This window comes from Rhodnius prolixus, unplaced genomic scaffold (assembly GCF_049639745.1).
Source record: "Rhodnius prolixus isolate KJV_2025 unplaced genomic scaffold, Rpr scaffold_5, whole genome shotgun sequence".
NCBI lineage: Eukaryota > Metazoa > Arthropoda > Insecta > Hemiptera > Reduviidae > Rhodnius > Rhodnius prolixus.
Genome location: NW_027411624.1, coordinates 4,971,898 through 4,997,354, shown reverse-complemented (window position 1 = coordinate 4,997,354; position 25,457 = coordinate 4,971,898). Strand labels below are relative to the sequence as shown.

General features: G+C 35.0%; 1 protein-coding gene and 1 pseudogene across 2 annotated transcripts in view; both read right to left on the bottom strand.

Moving 5' to 3' along the window:
• Positions 1-25,457, bottom strand: part of LOC141457697 (uncharacterized) — a 286,354-nt gene that overhangs the window by 175,425 nt on the left and 85,472 nt on the right. The gene's annotated exons all lie outside the window — the stretch shown is intronic.
• Positions 8,305-8,463, bottom strand: LOC141459035 (U4 spliceosomal RNA; annotated as a pseudogene).

The following is a 25,457-nucleotide window of genomic DNA, read 5'->3' as shown; positions in this document are numbered from 1 at the left end:
TAGTGTATGAAAAGCCTAAGATAGCGTTTCTGGTCTTTGCAAATGAGTAGGATTGCTGTTGAAGAAGGGAGGCGTACAACAACTCCGTCGCAGAGTAAAGATGCTGCCATTTCTGCAGCTCCATTTTAGAGCGTAGAATACACATTGCAGCATCCTTCCCCATTTGAGATCCTAAGAAAATACTTCACTTTTAACATGTTTTTCTAACAAATAAAAACCAGCTACACGCGGGATTCGAACTGGGGATCTCCCTTGCTTCAAAACTACGCTATATAACCACCCACAAAGGGTAATAACTCATTGTGCCTATTGTAAATTATAAAAAATAATATTGTATATTATGTTTTAACAAATAGAGTCCAGAGGAGGGAAATCTTAGAAACAGAAGCAGGAAACAGGAAAAACTACTATTTTTATCAGTTCGGCCTTGCAGTTCTCCTATTAAGTCATGACGACACTCCGGTTATGGTTTTATTAATGTTGAATTTAGCAAGAAGAACAATTTTTTTCTTTTTATCAGATAGTTTGTGCCAATTTAGGTTGATGGACATGTTTGTTGGTAAGTTGGTTAGCTATAAGGGATCTGGCTAACCGCAGAAGACCTGTGTCTTAATGCGGATATAAAGGCCAGTCGCACGGACTGAGGCGACCTTTCATCTCCGCACTGCCCCGTTCTTATATACTTAGCTCTTAATCTTAATAGAATCAGACTATATGTAGCTTGCAGGCACTTCACCATACTTCTTCGGTCAGAGGCGTGATCCTATTATATATGTTGTCGGCTCCATCTTCAGCTCGTCTTCTTCTTCTTCTTCTTCTTTGGCTACTTCTAGTATGGACAATGCGATGAGCTGATCTCTTAGGGTGTACGTCTCAGCCACTAAAATACCAATTATTTAGCATCCACTGGTCCTGTCTTAGGCACCAGAGGATAACCTGTAATTATATGAACATACGATTTCTTTCTTTCGTCATTAAGAACCTTCCGGTAACACACCACGACTTGCTTCCTCTTCCTGTAAACCTTCCACCTTTAAAAGTTCTATTCAAACACCGAATTTCTTCTATATCTAACTATAAATTTTAAAACTTACTTAATTTATTTTATCCTGTTTAAAAGTACTTAAATGGTACTTAAAAGTAAGTATACCATATCATCCGGAAGTATCCTTTTAACTTTTCCAGGGAAAATCGTTCAACTAAAAGTATCGATGTAGTCGTTACATACGTAAAACGATCGAGTCATTTTCGGGAAAATCTCCAATAAGAGAAAAACCTGTTCAGTAAATTGGATTTTCCACGTCAGGAATTTTGATCGCTAAGTTACAATTAGATACTCTCTCTACGGTCATCGAAGGACCTTGGCTCCTGTATCACCGTACCCCACTCCTCTCTCACCAAAGCGATCCTCCTTCAAGTCCTTACTCCCAGACTTCTAATGCTTTCCTCTACAGCATTCAGCCCACCTAATCCTCGGTCTTCCTCTATTTCTCGCGACCCCCTTGGTGCCCATTCATTATTTTTCTGGGAAATCTTCAGGAATCTTCTCTAGCCTCACTAAATGCCCTAGCCATCTTAAGCTTCCTCTCTTAATCCATCCTACTCCTGGTTCAGCTCCTCTTTTTTCACTGTTCTTCCGAATACTGCACCTTTCCCCTTGGCTGGATCACTTCATCCTCTGAATGGATTCGTCCATGTTGAACTCTGAAAATTACAAGACTGTACACTTTGAGCGGAAGCTGAGCACCAGAAACTTGGAGGAAATCAATATAATAAACATTTACGTTTATTCGCTTTGAACCGGATATACAGCCTTGATCCAAAGAGACCAGTTCAATAATGATAGTCTCCCTCGATTACCTGGAAGATTTCCCAATCAATAACCACCATTAATTACAAAATACCAAAAAGATAAAAAAAAAATCTTTCCAAATCAAAATAAGAAGTGGCTACTCCTGCTTTAACATCTACTCTAGCATCTGAAACGATTTTATTTAAATAATGACATGTTTGCGTAAAATACGTATTATCGTAGTACAAATAGTGATAATTACGCATTTTAAGTTGGGGGAGCCATATCCGGTCACACAGCCAATCATAATCATCAAATTCAATTATATGTGCTGATAATTTTTTTTTTTTAAATAATTTTTACGAAATTCTTAATTGATAATTAATTATCAATTAATAAAAAAATATTTTTTTTTTAAATTGTAATTATATGTAAAGATGTTAATCAAAGGTACATAATATGTTATTTACTTAATGTCCGCCTCTGTTTTCGAAGCTGGTAATTTTATGTGTTTACCCAATACGAAGCCACACCTAGTTCGTCACAGACGGACGGCCTTAACACTTATTATATGTTACAGTTTGTCTGTTATTTGCAGTCAAGTATCGTTTTGGTTGAATTAAATCCCTAGTATCGCAAATTTGATATTTTTGTATATTAATTATGAATTTATAATCAAATATGTTTCCTTGTTCCTGTAGGTATTACTTTTAAATTGTGTAAGTCGATTAATAATTGTTAATGAAAAATAAGGAACATTAGCATTTGGTACTGCACAAGCCAATCACAAGTAATTATACTTCACTATAATTCATCGTTTTTGTTGCGCAAATGAATTGACAGAAAACGAGAAAAAACGCACAACATTATTTTCTCTAAAAACTCTCATAATCTACTTAGGAAACTCTGAAGTAGTTGATAGTTGATAGAACTATTTGGAGAGCCTTCGACTAACTGGGTCAGATAACAAGAGAATGTCAGGAAGTCGATAGTTCAAATTATGCTGCAATTATGTTTCTGACGTCCGGTCGACACTCAAGTTGCTGTTCCACAGAGATTTCTTTGCTGTTAACCCAAGATGATGTCGAAAAAAATGCATGCTAATTGTGTGTCTAATAAGTGTCTTACGGATATGTTAGTCAGTCTTTGATTCTATTAATCGATAATACAATCAGAAAATTTTGAACGTTGCCTCAAATAGAATCATCTAAAACTGTACTTTTAGCTAGCACAAAGTGTAGAAAAAAGATGATTTGAAGTATCATAACTGCTTGGAGGCTAACATCACTTTTATAGCAAACATTACTTGGCGAGCAGGACATTTAGAGATATGGTAGCAATATCCTAGGGTTTAACGAAGATTAGCTCTGAAAGTTATAAGTGGTGGTTATATCCTCCTCTGGGTGTACAAAGGATGAAAAAGAGGAAGGGCTAGAACATCAGTGGAGTGATTATCCTAATCTCTCGGCAGCTTCCCGAATTTTGGGGATTGCTCAACAGACTAATTAAATTGGTGACGTGTATAAATTTTTGAGGCCATTTCCTTATTTGGTGGGGAGCTGTACATGGAACATCTGTCTTCCGGCACCCATTTCTCTTCCTAGAACTTGCCTAGAGAACCTGGGTGAGATACGAGTATATCAATACCTGGGGAGCATAGGATCCCAATAATCATCTTAATAATCCCAATAATATCTCGCAGAATAAACTAAAAAATAAAAAAAAAAACGGACACAAATAACTTGAAAACCAATGATAACCACATGATCAAAATCCAAACAAGAAGGCAGTGGCAAACAGCTGCCATTAAAGTCACCCAATTGTAACCACAGTCTAGTACGTATAACCTCTACAGGGATCATTAAATCTCTCGCTTGCCACATCCTTTCCATTATATCAGCCATTGATTAGAACCTTTACTACGTAAGCAAATTGAGAAAGAAGAGTTCAACAATACGTAGGCCCAATAAACCAAGAGTTCAAAACATACAAGATGAAAACTGCTAAGGTCAAACTAGTGTGATAAGGTTAGACATAAATATTATTGCAATTGCATGAAATTTCTAAAAACCAACTTCCGTTAAAACAATATGCTACGTGTTGGGTGCATTTTTAAGAGCCGAAAAAGAGAAGCTAAAATTTTTTTGAATGATAATACTTAAGTTGAACTTAAGCACAATTTCTTTTCTCGAAAAAGAATTCTGAACAATTCAGGTTCGCTGTCCACGAAGATAAATGCAAGCAATAAAATAATCGATATAATCCAAAGCAAACCAAAGTTTTCTCGATTCTTTTTATCATTCATAAATCTTATCCAGATACATTTTAAACAATTCCTTGCCAATCTCTGTTCCACTTCCCATGTGATCCTGTTCATCCCGATTATTCTTTCTTTTTAACGAAAAAAAAAACTGGAATTTAATGACCTTTTAAATAATACTTTTAACGGTCAAGTTCTTGAATAAAAGAAAACCAGAAAATAAGTTTGATCTTAAAGTCCATTAAACCATTAATTTATGGTGAGACCATTAAAAACGGTCCCATAAAGATTTCTTTAAAATTGACAGAAAAGTGCAACCTAATAATTTAATATTTTTTATGCACCCAATTTCTGTACTGAATTAAAGTATATTATTAACCGTTGCAGTTATATTTATACTTTTAAAGGACTTGTTCAGTTAAAGATTAAAGCAACTTTTAAGGTGTGGTCCATTTAATTATTAAAGAAAACAATTTCACAGTTGATTGACTGCTTTTTTGGGGGGCAATTTTGTTTTTTGTGACGAACTAACTAATTTGAGAAAAATAAAACGTCAAAAAAAAACGTTCTGTGCAAAATTAAAAAAAAACTAACTAACATACAAACGAACAAAAATTACAGATCTCCTGTTGGAACATGCATAATGTAATTGTTCGTATTGCTCCTTTAAAGGTAAAGGTAATCGTCTCCTTATACCATTCGTGTTGTCCAAACATATATGACTTCAGGTTTTCTTCGCTATATTTGTTCACCATGCAGGAGGTGTCATGATTGAATTGATCCTTAAACTCAATCGAGATAACTTAATCGATATCGTTGTCGCTCAAGGATGGCCTACCCTAATTTGGCCAAAATCCTTTAAAATGAACTGGCAACAATCGTGGAATCCAGCGGGAAGTTAGAATTAAGCTCTCTCTCTCAAATTCCGCCTCAAAAAAAAAAAAAACTCCCCTTGCTCTTTCCATTCAATCTGAAGATAATGAACGGCCACGGTAGCCGAGCGGTTATAGGCTAGACCCGCAAAGCTAAGATGTATTGTTGGTTTAGTGGCTTCGATTTTATTTAATGGTTAATATGAGAAATTTATAGTAAAGTATGTTAGGCGGTTATAGGCTAGACCCGCAAAGCTAAGATGTATTGTTGGTTTAGTGGCTTCGATTTTATTTAATGGTTAATATGAGAAATTTATAGTAAAGTATGTTAGGCGGTTATAGGCTAGACCCGCAAAGCTAAGATGTATTGTTGGTTTAGTGGGTTCGATTCCCCCGGTCTAGGTCTTGGATTTTATTTAATGGTTAATATGAGAAATTTACAGTAAAGTATATTTGCTAGTCGCCTCCGTCCACGACACCTAATTTGGTAGTTGGACGTAAATACCGCCTGAAAAAATAGGCGATTACTTTACTTTACTTTTACTTACTGAACAATTTATTGCGAAACCACTAAATCATCCTCACCCTAGCACTTAAAACAACAAATACAGGATCTTCCGGAAGTGTGAATTACCAAATTTTTTTTTACTTTCTCTTTTATCCTTTATAAATGAAAATATTACGTTCGCGAAGATTTCACCGGAAATAGACGTTTTAAAATTGGTTTAGTACGAAAATTTAGTTTTAAAGTTGGTCTTATATGTGTATGTATGTAACTTTTTATGCAATTTAACCAAGCGGAAGTGCGTCTTTACTAAAACCATTGTTTAATTTTTATTGTACTTTATTATTCGCTAAAATAACTATAAAATGCTTTTTTTTGAAGAAAAACTATTGAGCTCTTATCAGTTATTATTCCAGAATTGCTCCTAATTTCACTTTTATTACGTAGAAACTTGAGTACAAGGGCCACTTTATAAGCTCAAGACAGTTTTTCTCCGATAATTCCCCTTCCCCCAACAAATCCTAGGAAAAATAGATCCTTTATATGTCTTTCCAGTACAAGAAGACGAGGAAAATCATCCTTTATTTCCCATTTTATTTATAAAGAAAATGCATAAGCGTCAGCCTTTAAAAAAAATGAAAGAAAAAAACGTAATTGCATTCACTCAGTTGAAAAATGAATAATTATTCAATTATGATACGATTATATTATTACTAACTTCAGGAGTAATTATTACGCGTATTCATTGAATAAAATTATAATCGCGCAATATGGAGGAAGCCTATGCAAGGCTCTCAACCAAATCCAGCTCAAATATTTCAGCATCAATCAATATAGATTAATGGTAATGAAGCAATAAACTATGAAATAACCTTTAATTTTTAAAGAAATATAGTAATATAATTGGGCTACACACAAACTAATAAAAATAAAAACTATTTTAATCGAAAAACTTAATCAATTGGGTTTTTTATTTTTTTATTTTTGATAATATAGTTGGAAATTGTTATTACAACCAATGGAATTAGAGCTAGCAGTAATCGCTTCATTGAGATTGGCTGTAGTACGAGGTATTCTAAGCATATATGATTTTAGATAAATAATTGTAACCTCCCTCGAACTATCTGGTAATCGCTACCGTAAACTAGTTTTACTAGTAAAATAGTTTAACAAGCTATAATTTCATAAATAATATTTCCAGTTTTTTTGTTACTCCCTTGATTTGTTTTTCTTAAAAGATTATGAAGAAATTGCGATTTCGATCTAATCTAGGGACCCACCCTGGTGAAGTGTATATTTAGATTTAGAATTAGTTTAATCTAATTTCAATTAAATCAATTGTATAGTTTGGGAGTTGCGCCGAAGGAGCTGGGGTTGGTTTTGAATTGTAAATGGCGTGTAGCTTGCAATCTCTCTCCAAAAAGTTGTCCATGTTGTGTGTACTTCCAGAGCGATGGAGAGAGAGAGAGAGAGAGAGAGAGATCTACCATTCCTTGGAGTTCTCCCAGGTAACCCAAAGATACTGAAAAGAGTTGTCCCACAGAAAGGATTCTCCTCAAATTTAGGTCTCTTCAACTTGTCGTTGAGAATTCTGATCCTGACCAGCCCACCATTATACTACTCGTATTTATGGGAGGAGTGAATATTGAGTGAAGGATTGAATTAGTGCTAGGCACTGGTTGCCTTTGATTTTCCTTTTGTCCTAGGAGTACTTTCCGTGAGTACTTGGAACCCTTATTTTGTTCAGAACTTTGCTCAGATCATCTGAGGGGCAAATCATGCAGGAGGATATTGCTACTATATCTCTGATATCTCGAAATGTCCTGCTCGCCAAGTAATTTGCTATAAAAGTGATGGTAGCCTCCAAGCAGTTATGATAGTTCATCTTCAAATCAACTTTGTCTACACTCTGAGCAAGCTACAAGTACAGTTCTAGATGATTCTATTCGAGGTAATGTTCTGATTGTATTATCGATTAATAGAATCAAGACTGACTAACATATCCGAAAGACACTTATTAGACACACAATTATCATGCATTTTTCGACATCATCTAGGGTTAAGAGCAAAGAAATCTCTAAAGAACAGCAACTTGAGTGTCGACAGGACGTCAGAAACCTAATAATGATTTGAACTATTGACTTCCTGACATTCTCTTGTCATCTGACCAGTTAGCCTAAGGCTCTCCAAACATCTGTTATTCTTCTTTGATCATCTTGATCTTATTTCCGTTCAGAGCACGCATCCACTGCGACTGTAATCTTAAAAGAAAGCCACAATAAGTCTTCCAGCTTCCTTGTTACTGTAATTTCTTTTCCCACATTTAGGTAATCTCTTTTAGTTAAGCAAAATCTTTCGTAAAAGTTCAAAGTTAGAATAAAAATTTGAGATCATTTAAATTAGTTGGTGATGAATAATTACATCAAGAACATGTCATCTAAGAGTTCCGCACCAAATTTCTATTCTCAAAAATAAAAGTGATGACTGGTCTAATAATAGTTTAAATTAAAACCAATTAAAATCGGTTGTTTGGACGCTAAGCCCCGCCCGAAAAACAAAAAAAAAAAAATGGGCGATGACTTTACTTTAAATAACACAAATTATTTCAATTACATTACTTAATATTTTCGACTAAAAAATTCTCAAAATTCCTGGCATAGGCGACGTCCTTCAGATGATTCAGTCACGTCAACTTTAACAGATATTTTCAATGATGTCATTAAGTGATAAATGACCTATTACACTGTGTTTAAGTTATCTATCTCTTTCACTCATTCATTGTCTCTAATTATTCCATCTTTTTCTATATATAATCACACTTCACAATATTTTTTATCTCATAAATGTCATATATTTTGTTAAATGATAATTTGGTTGTTTATGAACTCTATTTGAGATTTCCGCAAAACGTAATATTTCTTCCTGTATTTAGTGGAATAGTTTTTAGAATTCTATTACATTTTTTATTTCAACTAGCAATAATCGCACCTCAGGAGGCCTTCATTGGTTACGATATTGCCGGTTACGACAAGGTTATTAGTCGCCACGGTAGCCGAACGGTTATAGGCTAGACCCGCAAAGCTAAGATGTATTGTTGGTTTAGTGGGTTCGATTCCCCCGGCTCTACGCCTTAGATTTTATTTAATGGTTAATATGAGAAATTTACAGTAAAGTATGTTTGCTAGTCGCCTCCGTCCACGACACCTAATAGGGTAGTTGGACATAAAGCTCCGCCTGAAAAAATAGGTGATTACTTTACTCTACTTTACATTTTTTATTTTTTAAAGACAAAGGTTTTAGTGTTCTGCATTTAATTGGGAGTAAAAGGGTATATACTGACAGAAGATAGTGTAGGACTCTTTTAACCCTATTTTTTTTTTTTTTTTTTTTTTTTTTGGCGCATCAACAGCTGAGGTCATTAGCGCCCGGAGCTTTTTCCAGTGCACTGCCGGCCTCCGGACAGTGTTCTCTCGTTACAGACAACACTGTCCATCACCGGACAGTGAGCTGTAAGAAGCTCCTAGGAAGAGAAAATCTAAGGGTCAGCTGCTGGATTCGAACCCGGGACCTCCGCGTGGGAGTCCAGTATGCTAACCTCATAGCTAATCCCTTCCCTAAACCCTATTATTATTATTTTTTTTTTTAAAAGTAACTTCCGCTGTTTGTAAATCGTAACTTCATTTTGCAATGTTATTTTATAAAAATTGCATTCGATAAAAAGTAAAGATTAAATGTGAGCGAAATAAAGATAATTTATAACACAGTATATTTTATGTTAGTAATTAAAATACTAGATTACTTATTTTTTTTTACATTTATTTATGTCATAAATTTAAAAAAAAATTGGTTAAAAGATAAGTATTAAGCAAAAAACAAACAGTTGAAATTATTAATCACACTTTTGAGACAAATATTAAATTTATTTATTTAATTTATTGGCCTCCGGAATTCTTTTCATTGCACTGCCGGTCTCCAGGCGGTGCTCTCTCGAGGTGGGCAACAATGTTCATCAGTGAATTGTAAGAATCCTGTGGAAAAAGAAAGCCTGAAAGGCGGCCTACTGGTTTCGAAGTTAGCGTGGGAATCCAGTACCCTAATTCTTTTCGAAGAATTATTAAATATACAAAATCTCATAAATATTTCTCATATATAAGACACTGATAAGACCGGTAGTGCTTTATGGAAGCGAATGCTGGGTTCAGGACCCAAGAGAGCCAGACAGCCTTGAAAATATATGGTCCTATGGATGAGGAAGGAAGATGGAAAATCCCCACCAACTTAGAACTGCTTACTATCTTTATGGAGAAGCAGACATCGTTCAATGTATTAAAAAAAGAAAGATTAAGTTGGTTAGTACATGGTGGAGAGGATGGTGGATAACCGCACCGCCTATTATATGGAAGGCCCCCAGAGGCGTCAGAATAAGAGGTAGGCCAAGAATGAGATGACGGCTTGATGACGTTGAGGGGAATCTGAGGAAAATGGGTGAAGACAGAAGGCTCTTGATAGAGCTCAGTGGGGAGCCTTGATTGAGGAGGCCCTGGTCTCTTTTAGGACTGTAGCGCCGAAGAGGAAGGAAAGGAATAATTCTTTTGCGTATAAAAATAATAATAAATAGAAACAAAAACTATTCAGGTGTAACAACTGACCACGGTTACACATAAAATTCCCTACAATAAATTTTACTCCAACATTCCAGTTAAAAATCATGCTTAGGATAGGTTTTAATTTAATTTTATTGAGGATTAAAAATAAAAAATAAAAAATTAAAATGGTGAACGGAAATCTGCTGCGACACATATAGAGCGAAACAGGAAGAGCAACAGTAGAAGAAGTAGAAGTAGAAGACGCATTCCATGGACTCACGATACTGGAACGTATGAATGCTGCGTGGTCGTTTGTTTTCAAAGTAACTCGGCGCGTTCTGCTGGCCGAGCCAACAGTAAAGTTTATTCACGTGCTTCAGCAGCATTGTTGTTACCTTCCACTATAACATCAGCTGTTTTACATCATCAAAACAATTGAATCCTATTGCTTGTTCTATACTTGTATTGCTCTTCTATTTATTATCACAGTGGCAGTGCATTGTTCTCTTTTGTATTCTATTTACACTTTATTCTATTCTCAAAACGTGTTTTCATTTATTGTAATTTAGTAATTTTATTTTTTAATTAATTCTTTAAAATCTGGAATGATTTTGAACACGCACTCGACATACTTTCTTCACAGTTTGCGTAATATTGTACATGGAACGTGACGTCACTCTCCCTCGGGAACCTAAATACAATTAATTAGGGTTCTTTAATTAATCAGGCATCACTCTTTGTTTTTAAACTACACTAACCCGTAGGGGGAGGAAGTGGGCTAGCCACTTCTTCAGGGATTTTGGCGTCCCTGCGGGTATCCCAGCCTGACACAACACTCTACGATATGGACTGACACCACAATACTTACTTAATACTCTTAGGGTATTTTAGGTAGTTAATGCGTGGAACTATTTGAGTTTAGGGAACAACTCTAGCTCCATAATCACAAACACACCTTTAAAAAAAACTCTGTAATATTAATGAGTTCGAACATTTGTTTGTTAGGACTATGAGAATGATATTAAAAGTAAAATAAACAAACAGTTTTGAAACGCTTATAGTCTGTGAGTAATCGCTGACAATGAAGGAACAATGGATCTTTTAGGTCACGATGGATTTTTGACTTTACATCCACTGCTAAACTAATCTAAACAAACATAGATATTTCGTGCATATATAATTGTATAACTATCATTTGAAATATATTTGATTAAGGGCACTACTAAGTATAGGGAATTCGGCATAGAATCCCTCTAATGTGCCACTTTAGGGCTATGTGTAGTTCTATCATTTATATTTATGTCACCTAAAATTCTTTGTTTAAAAAGAAATTATGTGAAAATGTAGATTTTCCAATTCCGCGACCTAAGAGCTTAGTACAGTAGTAAAGCCTTCTTGTGTGTAAATTCCGATTATGAAGTAAAGAAATGCCTATTTTTTCAGGCAGCCAACTACCAATTAGGTGTCCGAGGACTAACAAACATACTTTACTGTAAAATTCTCGTATTAAACATCAAATAAAATCCAAGACCTAGACCAGGGGATCGAATCCACTAAACCAACAATACATCTTAGCTTTGCGGGTCTAGCCTATAATCGCCTAACATACTTTACTATAAATTTCTCATATTAACCATTAAATAAATTCCAAGGCCTATACCAAGAATCGAACCCACTAAACCAACAACACATCTTAGCATTGCGGGTCTAGCCTATAACCGCCTAACATACTTTACTGTAAATTTCTCACATTAACCATTAAATAAATTCCAAGGCCTATACCAAGAATCGAACCCACTAAACCAACAACACATCTTAGCATTGCGGGTCTAGCCTATAACCGCCTAACATACTTTACTGTAAATTTCTCACATTAACCATTAAATAAATTCCAAGGCCTATACCAAGAATCGAACCCACTAAACCAACAATACATCTTAGCATTGCGGGTCTAGCCTATAACCGCCTAACATACTTTACTGTAAATTTCTCACATTAACCATTAAATAAATTCCAAGGCCTATACCAAGAATCGAACCCACTAAACCAACAACACATCTTAGCTTTGCGGGTCTAGCCTATAACCGCTCGGCTATCGTGTGGCGCCTTATAGAAAAAGCGTGTGTTCGCACCTTTTTTTTTTTATAATTAGAACGCAAAATTTTTATCAAACTTCGAAAGATAAGATGTTCGCGTGTTGAAGAGGCTTACATTATGCTCACATTGTGGATTATCATAATGTTGTTTATATAATATTTATATTACTGATCATTTTATTATGTTATTTTACAAAATACAGGATACAGGACGTCCGGTGAAGGTGTTTTATTTAAATAATGAAGGAAAGAGGTTCTTGTAGATACGTGACTCAGTGTGCGAGTGTGTGATGTATTATGTCTCTTGAGAGGAGGCGAGTGAGAGAGATAGTGTGAGAGGCTGTGAGCACTTCTTCTTCTTCTGTTTCGCCGCAGTATATATTACGCAACTTCCCGTCATAGCTTTGATAAAGAGGACGACATAACGCCCGACTGCAATCTTCCACACCAAAGTCTTTCTTCATGGCGCTAATTGAGCCGCCGCGTTGGTGCACAACCACTCTCTCTCTCAGTTCGGTTCGGCTTCACTGGGCGCAGAGCTTACAGTTGGCCACTATGAACATTAAATATAATATTTTTTAAAAAATTTCGTGCATGAATCTCTGGGCTGTAATTAAAATTTGAAATGTTATTAGGTCATATCCGTCGTTACACTTGTTACCATTCTTGCACAAATCTACCACTCACGAAATCCTCTATCATCTTCTGCTTCGCTAATATTACAACAACAACTTCCGCTGTAACATCAGTTTATGTTTAAATTCAAACTAATCATATCTGTTTCTCTCATACTGCATGCATCCTGTACTAGAAATCAGTCTAGTTCAGGGGTGGGCAATCTTTCTCTGTAAAGGGCCACATAAGGGATATTGGTTTATTACCGAGGGCCTCAAAAGGTTATTGGTTTATTACCGAGGGCCGCAGTATATACATATATATTTATTTTTATATTTATTTTGGGTTCTTATTTATTAATTGTTTTTATCTATATATAATACAGATTATTAATGAAAATGAAATTTATTAACAAATCAACAAAAAAACGGCATTAGTTACTTCTATGAAATTGCTTCATATCTTCCTTCATCATTTTTTCTATTAAAAGCCTGACGAAATAAAAATAATGCGATTGCATTCACATTCATATATCCCCATAAAATAAATAACTAGAGAAAAAGCGAAAATCCGTAGCTTCGACGGCGACAACACGCTTTGTGTCGGTGTAAAAAGTGGCGTACTAAAAGTCGAGTGATCATACAAAGAAAGAGCGCGGATTACTAAGATTTGAACGCTGAGACAATAATTGTACTAGCGAAAATTACCAAACTTTATTAACCTTCCAGCGGGCGCGCGTATTTCACAGATACAAGCTTAGACTAAAATAATCGCAGTTTAGAGATGGAGCGGCGGAGAATGCTGTCCTTTAAGCAATGCTACTCCCTCATGACTTCTTCAGTAAAAATCTTATCTTGTTTGGGGTTGTACATTTCTTTGCACTTGCCGATCCGTGCCTGACATATACGAGGGTCGTTTGAAAAGTCCGTGCAAAAATAAAAACTACTTAATTTTTTGGGGTAAACCTTTTTTATTTTTCAACATAGTCTCCTTTTAGGCTTATACACATCGTCCAACGCTGCTCTAGTTTGTTGATCCCTTCCGAATAATAGGATTTGTCCAAGTCTGAAAAATAGCCATTCGTTTCTGCAATCACCTCCTCGTTTGAATAAAATCATTTTTTCCCGCCAGCCATTTCTTCATATTGGGGAACAAATAGTAGTCCGAGGGAGCCAAGTCTGGAGAATAGGGGGGATGTGAAACGAGTTGGAACCCTATTTCCATTAATTTTGCGACCACAACTGCTGAGGTGTGAGCTGGTGCGTTGTCGTGATGGAAAAGGACTTTTTTGTGGGCCAATCGTGGGCGTTTTTCTTGCAGCTCGGTTTTCAAACGGTCCAATAACGATGAATAATATGCACCTGTAATAGTTTTACCCTTTTCCAGATAGTCGATGAGGATTATTCCTTGCGAATCCCAAAAGACAGTCGCCATAATCTGTCCGGCCGAAGGAACGGTCTTTGCCTTTTTTTTTGGCGCAGATTCCCCCTTGGTAACCCAATGTTTAGATTGTTCTTTGGTCTCAGGAGTGTAGTGATGTATCCATGTTTCATCCACAGTGACGAAACGACGCTTAAAGTCATGCGGATTCTTCTGGAACAGCTGCAAACCGTCCTTGCAACACTTCACACGATTTCGTTTTTGGTCAAGCGTGAGCAATCGCGGCACCCATCTTGCGGATAGCTTTGTCATGTCCAAATGTTGATGCAAAATATTATGTACCCGTTCATTCGAGATGCCCACAGCACTAGCAATCTCACGCACCTTCACTCTTCTGTCATCCATCACCATATCATGGATTTTATCAATGATTTCTGGAGTAGTAACCTCAACAGGGCGTCCAGAACGTTCAGCGTCACTTGTGCCCACATGGCCGCTCCGAAAATTTTGAAACCACTTATAAACTGTTCTAATCGAAGGTGCAGAGTCACCATAATGTTTATCAAGCTTCTCTTTAGTCTCCTTAGGCGTTTTGCCTTTCATAAAGTAGTGTTTAATCAACACACGAAATTCTTTTTCGTCCATTTTTTGAAAATCACTCGACTTCCTCGATTCAAACGAATGCCAAACACAAAGAAATAGACCGATCTGGCTGAAACTTGGTGTGTGTTCTTCCAAGAGATGCTACTAACTAAACATAACCTCGATACGCGCCAGTGGTGCTATCTCTCTGACTTTGCACGGACTTTTCAAACGACCCTCGTACTCGCGACCATTCGAGTAAGTTTCCTGACTTATAAATTATTTATATTTTTTCTTTTATACGTGTTCATCAAATTGAACTATTTTCAACATTGTTTATTAGAATATTGTTTTCTACTGACAGAAAAAGACATTGTACGTATATCTCAGATACGAGGAGGAAATACCTGCGAAAGCTTTCAGACAGTCTAGTGGCTGAACATGCTGATTGTAATTATTACACTTATTGGCTTGTAAAAAATAAAAAGCACTGCCGTTTTCTGAGCATTTTTTATTTGTTATTTCATTATTAATAATTACAGATGTTATTTAATTAAATTCATTTCTTCTATTGATAGAAAAAATTAAAAATACCAAAGTTTATCTGTGAGATACGCGCGCCTGTTTTTGTAACTTTTTGGGCGCGCCCGCTGGAAGGTTAACATAAAATTTGAAATATTTTATGATTTAAATTTTTATTATTTTTCTGTTTTGTGCCGCGGGCCGCAGGAAAATGTTAAAAGGGCCGCACTTTGCCCATCCCTGGTATAGTTCCATTTAGTGCTTGAACTTGGTGGAAATTAAGAAATTATATATTCTTACTTAAGGAATTGAGTAAAAACAAATATAAAATCGATGTGTAAGGTGAAAAATTAAAGGGATACCAAGGAATTCCTGTAAAACTCCTGTTCCCACAGGACTCGCGAGGAAAGCTTAAGAGCTCTGATTGACCCTAACGTGATCACGGCAAAAGAATGTGATAATAATCTTTTACGGCCCCTCAAAAATTGACTTAGAACAAAAACGTTTTTTAAAAAACTTTCAGGGTGTATTTAAAATATTATTTTTAATATTGAGACATAATTTGAAAATGTTCCTAGTTTAACAAAAAAATTTTAAGAAGGTTAAAAAAGAAAAAAACACACAAAACTAAATTAAGAAGGTCCAAGGCGACCTTGACAGACCGTCCACTATATGCACGGACGACACAGACTCCGAAGACCGGTATGGGAGTGGTCCCAATACCTGGTTGTATTTTTGGTCTGTCTGTCTGTCTGTACACATACTTGCAATCGTGTTTCTCTATTTCTTCTTCGTTTTTTTTTTATAACCAAACCAGATTCACAAAGATGGACCTGTTTATCATCTCTCTTGTGTTCTCTCTTCTAATTTGCGTCCTCGTATTCTACTACCTTCTTCTTCTTCTTCTTGGGCTTCCTTATTTTCATTTGTTTCCTCATTTAAGGCGTATTTCATTTATTTGATGTATAACTGATTTTCAGGTTAACCTATTTGAAATTTTCCTGGAAATGAAAAAGTTTGCTATTGAACCCCTTCTTCAAACAATAATTTGGCTTCAAATTTTTTGTACAGTTTCAACACATTGTAACGTGCATCAAAAATCTGCGATTAGTCTGATTCTGTGTGATACCTAACGATTGTGCTCCTCATTGGCGCCAGCTGAGGCCGCTCACCTTAGAGTGCCTCAGATGAATGAAACAACTTACCCCTTAGGTTCTCTAGGAGGGGCGGGACAAAAAAAAGTGGTAACCTAGCAATTTGGGGTAACCACTCGCTGATCCATCAAAAATCAATCTAACCCCAAATACCACCCTCTCTTTGATATTCTGTCAGAGGACTGACTTTTTTTTTTTTGACTGAGTATTCTAGTACAAATATATTCTGCAAGATATCCCAGCTCTTCAGGAGAAGCACATCCCCAGCTCCCAAATTGGAATAACCAGTCTCGATGCATTCACGCTATTTTGCCGCCAAAAAATCCCTTTAAATTTTGCGTATGGCCTCACCCAAAAATTACGGGTACGGTACAATGCAAGCAAGAAAAGTTCCAGTATTATTTATTATTTATTTATTTATTTTACATCTATAAAAATACATTTTTTTGTACAATATAGATGGAGAGTGGTGATGTTACTTACAATTTATTTACATTACATTCCAAAAGTATTAGCAATAATATTTATATATTTATTAATTAATAAATTACCTTGGGCTCTACAAAAGTCTCACGTGGAACCCACACACTAGACTTAAATGACAAGCAATGTCAAAACGTGCGAAACTTCTTTACAGACTACTGTGGATGACGCTCCCAAATTGCCCTTAGAACTCAAACGCTTAATATACAATACTATCCTCAAACCTATGTGGGACTAACGGACTAGAGCTGTGGGGTTCAGCTAAACCTACAAAACATACGGACTGTACAGGACTTTTCAGTCAATACTCCTCCGACAGATAGCTGACGCTCCTTTTCTACGGTGACTAACCTCACTCTTCACAACGACCTCAACATTCCCTTCAATAGACCAACTCGCCAAGACTAAATACCAAAAAAATTCCATACTGCTCTCTCTTCTACTTGCTCAAATCCTCTAGGTATACAGTCTCTCGCCTCCTCTGACATCCCTAACAATACTCCTCGACGACTGAATCGCCAGTGACCCCGCGACTTCCTTACTGTCTGAACGTCATTATTCTCCTATCTCTCCTCTTTCCTGCAAAAAAACTAGTAACACCTGGGCTCCCCAAAGATAAGCCCCAAAAAATAGAAGAAGATTCCAAAAAATTTTTGCTTTAAGAAAGTCTAATTTTAAAAACACGGTATTAAGTAAATATTTTATTCAAAACTTTCTTTCCAACCTAATACTTATATTATACGAGTACATATATAATTTTTTTTTTTTTGTAATTTTTAAAAAACACTTTTTGTATCCTCGCATTTATAATTTGTTTCGTCCTGAGGGAGAGAGATAGAGTGAGAGGAGAGGGAGGACACCTGCCACGCCCTAATATCGTACTCTCCAAAGATTTCACAATAATTTAAATTTATATGAGCCTTATATATTATACATTATATAAATTTATACATGCATACTTTATATACATATATATCCCTCTCTCTCTCTCTCTCTCTCTCTCTCACTATATATATATATATATTCATAAATATATTAATGGGTTTTTAAATAGTCCTCTATGACCTTCACATTTAACGCGATTCACCAGAGCGATGAAGAGGCGTTGTCCCGAATTTGTTAAGCTGTTATTTTTTGTTTGTTTGTCTCGTGTTTTGAATTGTTAATTTTTGATGCTCTGTTCAAATGATGTGTAAACTCGTTTAGTCAGTTTCTCATCTATAATTAACCAAAAAATAAAATTAAAAAGGAATTAAAAAACAATAAAGGTCGCAGTGCCACTTCAAAGAAATAGGTAATGCTGAAAAAAAAAAAAGATGTGGGTAGAATAACGCTGGAATAACGTACTTAATGTTAAGCTGATAAATGTCTCTGAAACTTTATTCAGTTCAGAGTCATCCGGAAGTTGTTCTTTTTTTTCAAGACGCCAAAATCTGTTAGAAATAACTATAACATCAAACTTTCTTTTCCTCTAAAACAAAAACAAAAAATTCAAAGACATTGTTCTGCGCACTTTCTGAATATGCAAGTTTAAATGCATTGATTTTTTTTTTTAATTAGATAACGAGTAGAAGACTTAAAATGCAAGATTTCACTTTAGGTGGTACACGCACAGTCCTTAGTACCTTCACCGGATGTGCGCTTTCTGTGTGGACATCGCGACTTCCTCCATTCTGGCCGATTGCATTTTGATGTAATTTTAGTAAGGATGCTGATTGATTATATTGATTATAATTATTTATTATTAAACTTTCGAATTCTTAAGGTGTAACATTAGGATTTTGAATGTCTTGATCAACCAACGTTTTATTCAGTGCCTTCACAGAACGACTTTACTTCCGTTAATTCAGAATTGTTGCTACATTACGGAGAGAACGTTTTCCGATATTACAGATTTTTTTTTACAATTTTGAGTTTACGCAGGAGATATCGATTTTTTTGATATTGATTTGAGGATAGAATCGTTCATAGACAGTTTGGAACGACGTTTAAGTGGTTTTTAAAGAAGTCTTTTTGCACGTTTTGTCATTGCGTGGGTAACAAGTGATGCTAATTGTCTATGAAGAGAGAGAGACCAAGGTAGCGAACCAGATCTGTGTCAAGGAAGAGTATTGCTGTTGAAGAAGTCAAGAGGGTAAACGTGGGATGCTGCCATTTCTAAGGGGTTGCCCAGAATATTGTCTTTAGTGTAAAGTGTATCTGTCAGTTGTTTGAAGCTGATGTACTCGTATTGTTTGGATGTAGTGCTACGTAGGGGGTGTATCGTCAGAATATGTTTTTCATTAAAATCGTTACACTATCCTGGGCCTTATTAATATTCTCTAAGGACATCTTTTAAGGAATTAATGCCTAAAAGGCAGAATGAAATACAGATTTACTTCACAAATTAAAAGGATTTCCGTCATTAAACACAATTCCATTTTTACTTGTTTTAAGAATCCAAAACACAGAACACGATTTCTGTGGGCCGTCGGCGATGGCTGATCGTGGTGATTAGACGATCTACAGTGTTAAGCTTAACGCTTAAATTAAGATAACGCTTACTTAAATTAAGTTCTGCGCAAAAACAAACTTCCCCTAAACAACTACAAAACTTGATAGATTTGTTTCTCGACCTGGTGTACTTCGTTTCAGATGAAAGTCCCACATCCAAATATTTCATCACTCTCTTAATTCATTAGATAAGACCAGATGAAATTTCTCTACTTAATTAATTACCTAAAATTAGAAATTTAAATTAAATGTAATTTGTTATCAAGTTGTAGCCGCTTTTTAAAATGAGAGAGAGACTTACTTTTCCTTGTTTTAAGTAAGTGATTTAAAGTTGTACGCTTATCTACTTACAAATATATAAATATCTACCTTATTTTTTTTTTCTGCTTTTCTATCTCTTTCTGTAAGCAGATCTTATCAGAATTAATTCCTTAAGACTTTATGTGGAGTACTTACTTTCTAATGCAAATACATGCTACATAAATCTTAACTTCTGCAGAAGGAGATATATAATATATATATTGTACAAATTTAGCAGTAATCTCATGTAATATTATCATTCTAAATTTAAGCAGAATATAAATCGTTAAGTGTTCTTATTTAATTTCACAGCCCAAAAAAAAAGTAGAAAAGACAAACCAACTTTACGGAGTTAAAAATTATTTAAAGAATGGCTTAATTTATTTGAGGCTATTAATCTTGGAGGCTTATGTTTTGGGGGGAGAGAAAGATTTTACAAAAAATGTCCGGTTGCCCAATTATATCGTAATAACCGTTGATCGCCAAATAACAGTACGAAAATAGGGTAATGTTGTTTAAAACTCCTAAATTTGACTATTTTTTTTTATTTCTCCCCAAACTTCCTTTAAAATACAGGGAATATCCTCTCGCTTATAAGAGTAATTTTTGTTTACAATTACACAGATCAAATAGATTTCGAGAAAAAAAAAGTTGCCGAAAACTGGGAAGAAAAAACGGGTTTTTTTGGATCACTTTAGATTTTAACTGGAGATTAAATGGTAGAGAAGATACTGGGGTTTCTTAGGCGCCACGGTAGCCGAGCGGTTAGAGGCGAGACCTATAAATGCAATGTGGAACTGGGTTCGATTCCCGGTCTTAGGCCTTGGATTTTACTTAATGGTTAATATGAGAAATTTATAGCAAAGTAAGTTAGGCGGTTATAGGCTATACCCGCAAAGCTAAGATGTATTGTTGGTTTAGTGGGTTCGATTCCCCCGGTCTAGGCCTTGGATTTTATTTAATGGTTAATATGAAAAATTTATAGTAAAGTATGTTAGGCGGTTATAGGCTAGACCCGCAAAGCTAAGATGTATTGTTGGTTTAGTGGGTTCGATTCCCCCAGTCTTAGGCCTTGGATTTTATTTAAAGGTTAATAAAAGAAATTTACAGTAAAATATGTTTGCTAGTCGCCTCCGTGCACGACACCTAATTTGGTAGTTGGACGTTAAGCCTCGCCTGAAAAAAATAGGCAATTACTTTTTTTACTTTTACTACTGGGGTTTCTTTCATAGGATACTGTAGAGGTATCAGATCAGTGGTCTTGGGTCTAAGCTATGATTTCTTCCAAATGCTACAGCTTCAATAAACTGCCGAAAGTTGAACAACCGAACAGTTTGGAAGCTGTTTCTTGAGATACTATACTGAAAAAAGGAAGATGTAGGATATACTAAAGTATTCTGTATTTTTTAAGTTTTGTAGGAACGGCTTATGGATATTATCTCAACGGGTAAAACTTCATGATTAAGTAGTAAAATCGACGTATCAAAAGAGAACAGAAGTTAACCAAGTCAAATTGCAGTATTATAATGTCACCAAAATGTGGCCACTGTACAGAAATCGAGTCTCCCTCTACATTCTAGAACAGATTATCAGAGCTTTTAGCACAGTTTCCTGTCTGTGATATCCGGTTCAGGTCTTTCCACATAAACCTGTAAGAACATAACCCTATGTGTAGTATATATCTAAAGTGGAGTTCAATGCCAACTTCATATTGTTCTTGAGCGAAGTCAATTTAATTTTTTTCCCCCTAAAAACATCACTTTTTTCCCAATAAAAATGTTATTACTCAGAAAGTTTTAGTCCGAATTCGATTCTGTTGACACGGTTAGAAAGACAGATAAATTTTCTAAAAATTGACACCATTTCGAAGCATAATTATTCTCCGCTCAGCCTCAATCTTCCTCCTGGATACTGGAAAAATAAAAGTAATCGGAAATTTTTAAGAAAACTCATTAGGCCCTTATGTGATCAATATCCGACCTAGGTGCTGGCACTTTTTATAAAATGTTTCCTTGTTTAATGGGGTTTCTAACGTGGTATATCATTTTCCAGGATTCCTTTGATCTTCGTAGGAGAATTAAGTCCAAAAATGAAGATGAGTCGTTGATCGTTCGCCAAGTAGGATGTATGTATTTACACAATAGACGATGGAAATGCATACCAATGTAGAAATAAGAAAATGAATCAATAATACAAGGATATTTAGAATAAGAGAAGTTAGTCTTAGGTTGCCCATCTAATCACGTACAATTGTTGTGTTGTTATAGTCAAAGTCATGCTTAGTTGTGCATGTGTGTGTGTTGTTTTCTTTTTCAGTCAATGTAGGTATGTCAGACTGTGCAGGCTGTCTATAAGATGCGTGGACGTGTAGATGTAGTAATGTTCTATATATCATTGCTCTACAGCACCACCAAGGAGCGCTACTTCTTCATCATACGGTTCCTCCTTCTAGTATTCAATAGCTCTATGATTAGATCGATGCTATTTCTCTCTAGCTGTCTCAAAGCTATCTCTTTCTAGCATACACATAAATCCACTTTCTATTTATACACCTGGTCTCTCTCTGTCTCTCTGTCTCTCTCTCTCTGTCTCTCTCTCTCTCTCTCTCTCTCTCTCTCTCTCTCTCTGTCTCTCTGTCTCTCTCTCTCTCTCTCCCTCTCTCTGCTCCGGCCAAGATTGGGCCAGAAGGCTACTTCAAAGTCTTAAAGAATATTATTTTACAACGTAAATATTTCCGACTCTCTTAGATCATTACTTGATGAGGCATATCAATATCATTAGATGACAGAATATCTTTCACTAATTCTTTTTTCAGTTTCCATTTGATGATGGCGACCATGTGTGAAAGCATTGACATTGATGTGGTCTTCTTTTTCGTGAAATTTAGGGAGTGGTAATCATTGAAGTCTTAAGATCATCTTAAGTCTGTCTCTATACCTTCCTATGGTGTTCTCTATACTTCTTGGCATTCCCCGCTCTTCCAAAGCTATTTAGTTGGTATTTTAATTAAACCAGCTGAGCGTGGAATTTAGTTTTAAACCCCCTCCACAGTGTGCGGAATTAAAATCAGACAATGACCGTGTATACACGTCGAACGCAGGGAGAAAGATTTAAGAAAACTCATTAGGCCCTTACGTGATCATTATCAGACCTAGGTGCTGGCACTTTTTTGTAAAAAGTTTCCATGTCTAATGTGGGCTTTCTAACGCGGTTTATCATTTTCCAGGATTCCTTTTTATCTTCGTACTACGTTTGTTTTTGCAAGAAAACGGTGTTCACGAGCACCACAACAGTATTAAAGTTATTTAATACATTGAAAAAACTCTTTTAGATAGACCAGTAGTCAATTTTTAGAGTAGGCTGTCTTAAAATAAGGAAGTCAAAAGTTACAAGTTGCACTTTACAACATTTACTTCTGATCTTACTAAAATATTTGAGAAAATATTAGGAAATATTTTAAACAAGTACTAGTTTTATAATAGAATTATTTTAGTGAAGCCCAAAATACTTTACCTATCAGGTGAAAAACTGTTTGAAGATATTTCATATTTTTGATGCTGTAATAAAACATTCTTTTTTTTATTATACTATTAATAACAGTAAGTAATAAATCTGTTTCTAAAATAAAATAAAAAATATTACATAATAAAAACAGGATTTTTTATTTTTTTTTGTAGTCTAAAGTGCTCAGTAAGACACATTGCCATTATCACCACCGCCAGTCTTATAGGCATATTTTTAATGGAGTAGCCAAATCTTCTTGTGACCTTTACTATTCGAACTTTATTCAGACGCGCATCAGGTTGTTTCTTTTAGTTGAGTTATATGTGAACAGCTCTCTAACATCTTTTTCTTTGGGGGTGGGAGAGGAAGCAGAGGTAACGGGGAGAGATGAATCATGGGCTAATTTATCTAAATACATTTTTTATTCTTAAAAAAAAAAATTAAGAAGTCCTCAGTTAATATTTTTATTTAAGTCTACAGTGATATTCTACATTTTTCATTCTAAAAAACTTTGACCTTTTAATATTCTAATATTAATATTCTTTTAATATTCTATCACGTTTTATACTTTTTAAAAAGTATTGAATGGTTAGTGCAAAAGAAAATTCGTTTTACTTTTGTGAAAATAATGGAAATTCTTTGAGGAATCTACAGGTATTTATAGTGCATTCATTGCCTGCAATACTGCAACCTACTCACTTAAAAATTAAAGAAATAAGAGTTTGCTTCTATTCGATCCAACCTACTCACTTAAAGATTAGAGAAATAAGTGTTTACTTTTGTTCAATGCAACCTACTCACTTAAAGATTAAAGCAATAAGTGTTTGCTTCTATTCGATCCAACCTACTCACTTAAAGATTAGAGAAATAAGTGTTTACTTTTGTTCAATGCAACCTACTCACTTAAAGATTAAAGAAATAAGTGTTTGCTTTTGTTCAATGCAACCTACTCACTTAAAGATTAAAGAAATAAGTGTTTGCTTCTATTCCATGCAACCTACTCACTTAAAGATTAAAGCAATAAGTGTTTGCTTCTATTCGATCCAACCTACTCACTTAAAGATTAGAGAAATAAGTGTTTACTTTTGTTCAATGCAACCTACTCACTTAAAGATTAAAGAAATAAGTGTTTGCTTTTGTTCAATGCAACCTACTCACTTAAAGATTAAAAAAATAAGTGTTTGCTTTTATTCGATGCAACCTACTCACTTAAAGATTAAAGAAATAAGTGTTTACTTTTGTTCAATGCAACCTACTCACTTAAAGATTAAAGAAATAAGTGTTTACTTTTGTTCAATGCAACCTACTCACTTAAAGATTAAAGAAATAAGTGTTTGCTTTTGTTCAATGCAACCTACTCACTTAAAGATTAAAGAAATAAGTGTTTGCTTCTATTCCATGCAACCTACTCACTTAAAGATTAAAGCAATAAGTGTTTGCTTCTATTCGATCCAACCTACTCACTTAAAGATTAGAGAAATAAGTGTTTACTTTTGTTCAATGCAACCTACTCACTTAAAGATTAAAGAAATAAGTGTTTGCTTTTGTTCAATGCAACCTACTCACTTAAAGATTAAAGAAATAAGTGTTTGCTTTTATTCGATGCAACCTACTCACTTAAAGATTAAAGCAATAAGTGTTTGCTTTTATTCGATGCAACCTACTCACTTAAAGATTAAAGAAATAAGTGTTTGCTTCTATTCGATGCAATCTACTCGCTTAAAGATTAAAGCAATAAGTGTTTGCTTCTATTCCATGCAACCTACTCACTTAAAGATTAAAGAAATAAGTGTTTGCTTTTGTTCAATGCAACCTACTCACTTAAAGATTAAAGAAATAAGTGTTTACTTCTATTCCATGCAATCTACTCACTTAAAGATTAAAGAAATAAGTGTTTGCTTCTATTCCATGCAACCTACTCACTTAAAGATTAAAGAAATAAGTGTTTGCTTTTGTTCAATGCAACCTACTCACTTAAAGATTAAAGAAATAAGTGTTTACTTCTATTCCATGCAATCTACTCACTTAAAGATTAAAGAAATAAGTGTTTGCTTCTATTCCATGCAACCTACTCACTTAAAGATTAAAGAAATAAGTGTTTGCTTTTGTTCAATGCAACCTACTCACTTAAAGATTAAAGAAATAAGTGTTTACTTCTATTCCATGCAATCTACTCACTTAAAGATTAAAGAAATAAGTGTTTGCTTTTGTTCAATGCAACCTACTCACTTAAAGATTAAAGAAATAAGTGTTTGCTTTTGTTCAATGCAACCTACTCACTTAAAGATTAAAGAAATAAGTGTTTACTTCTAT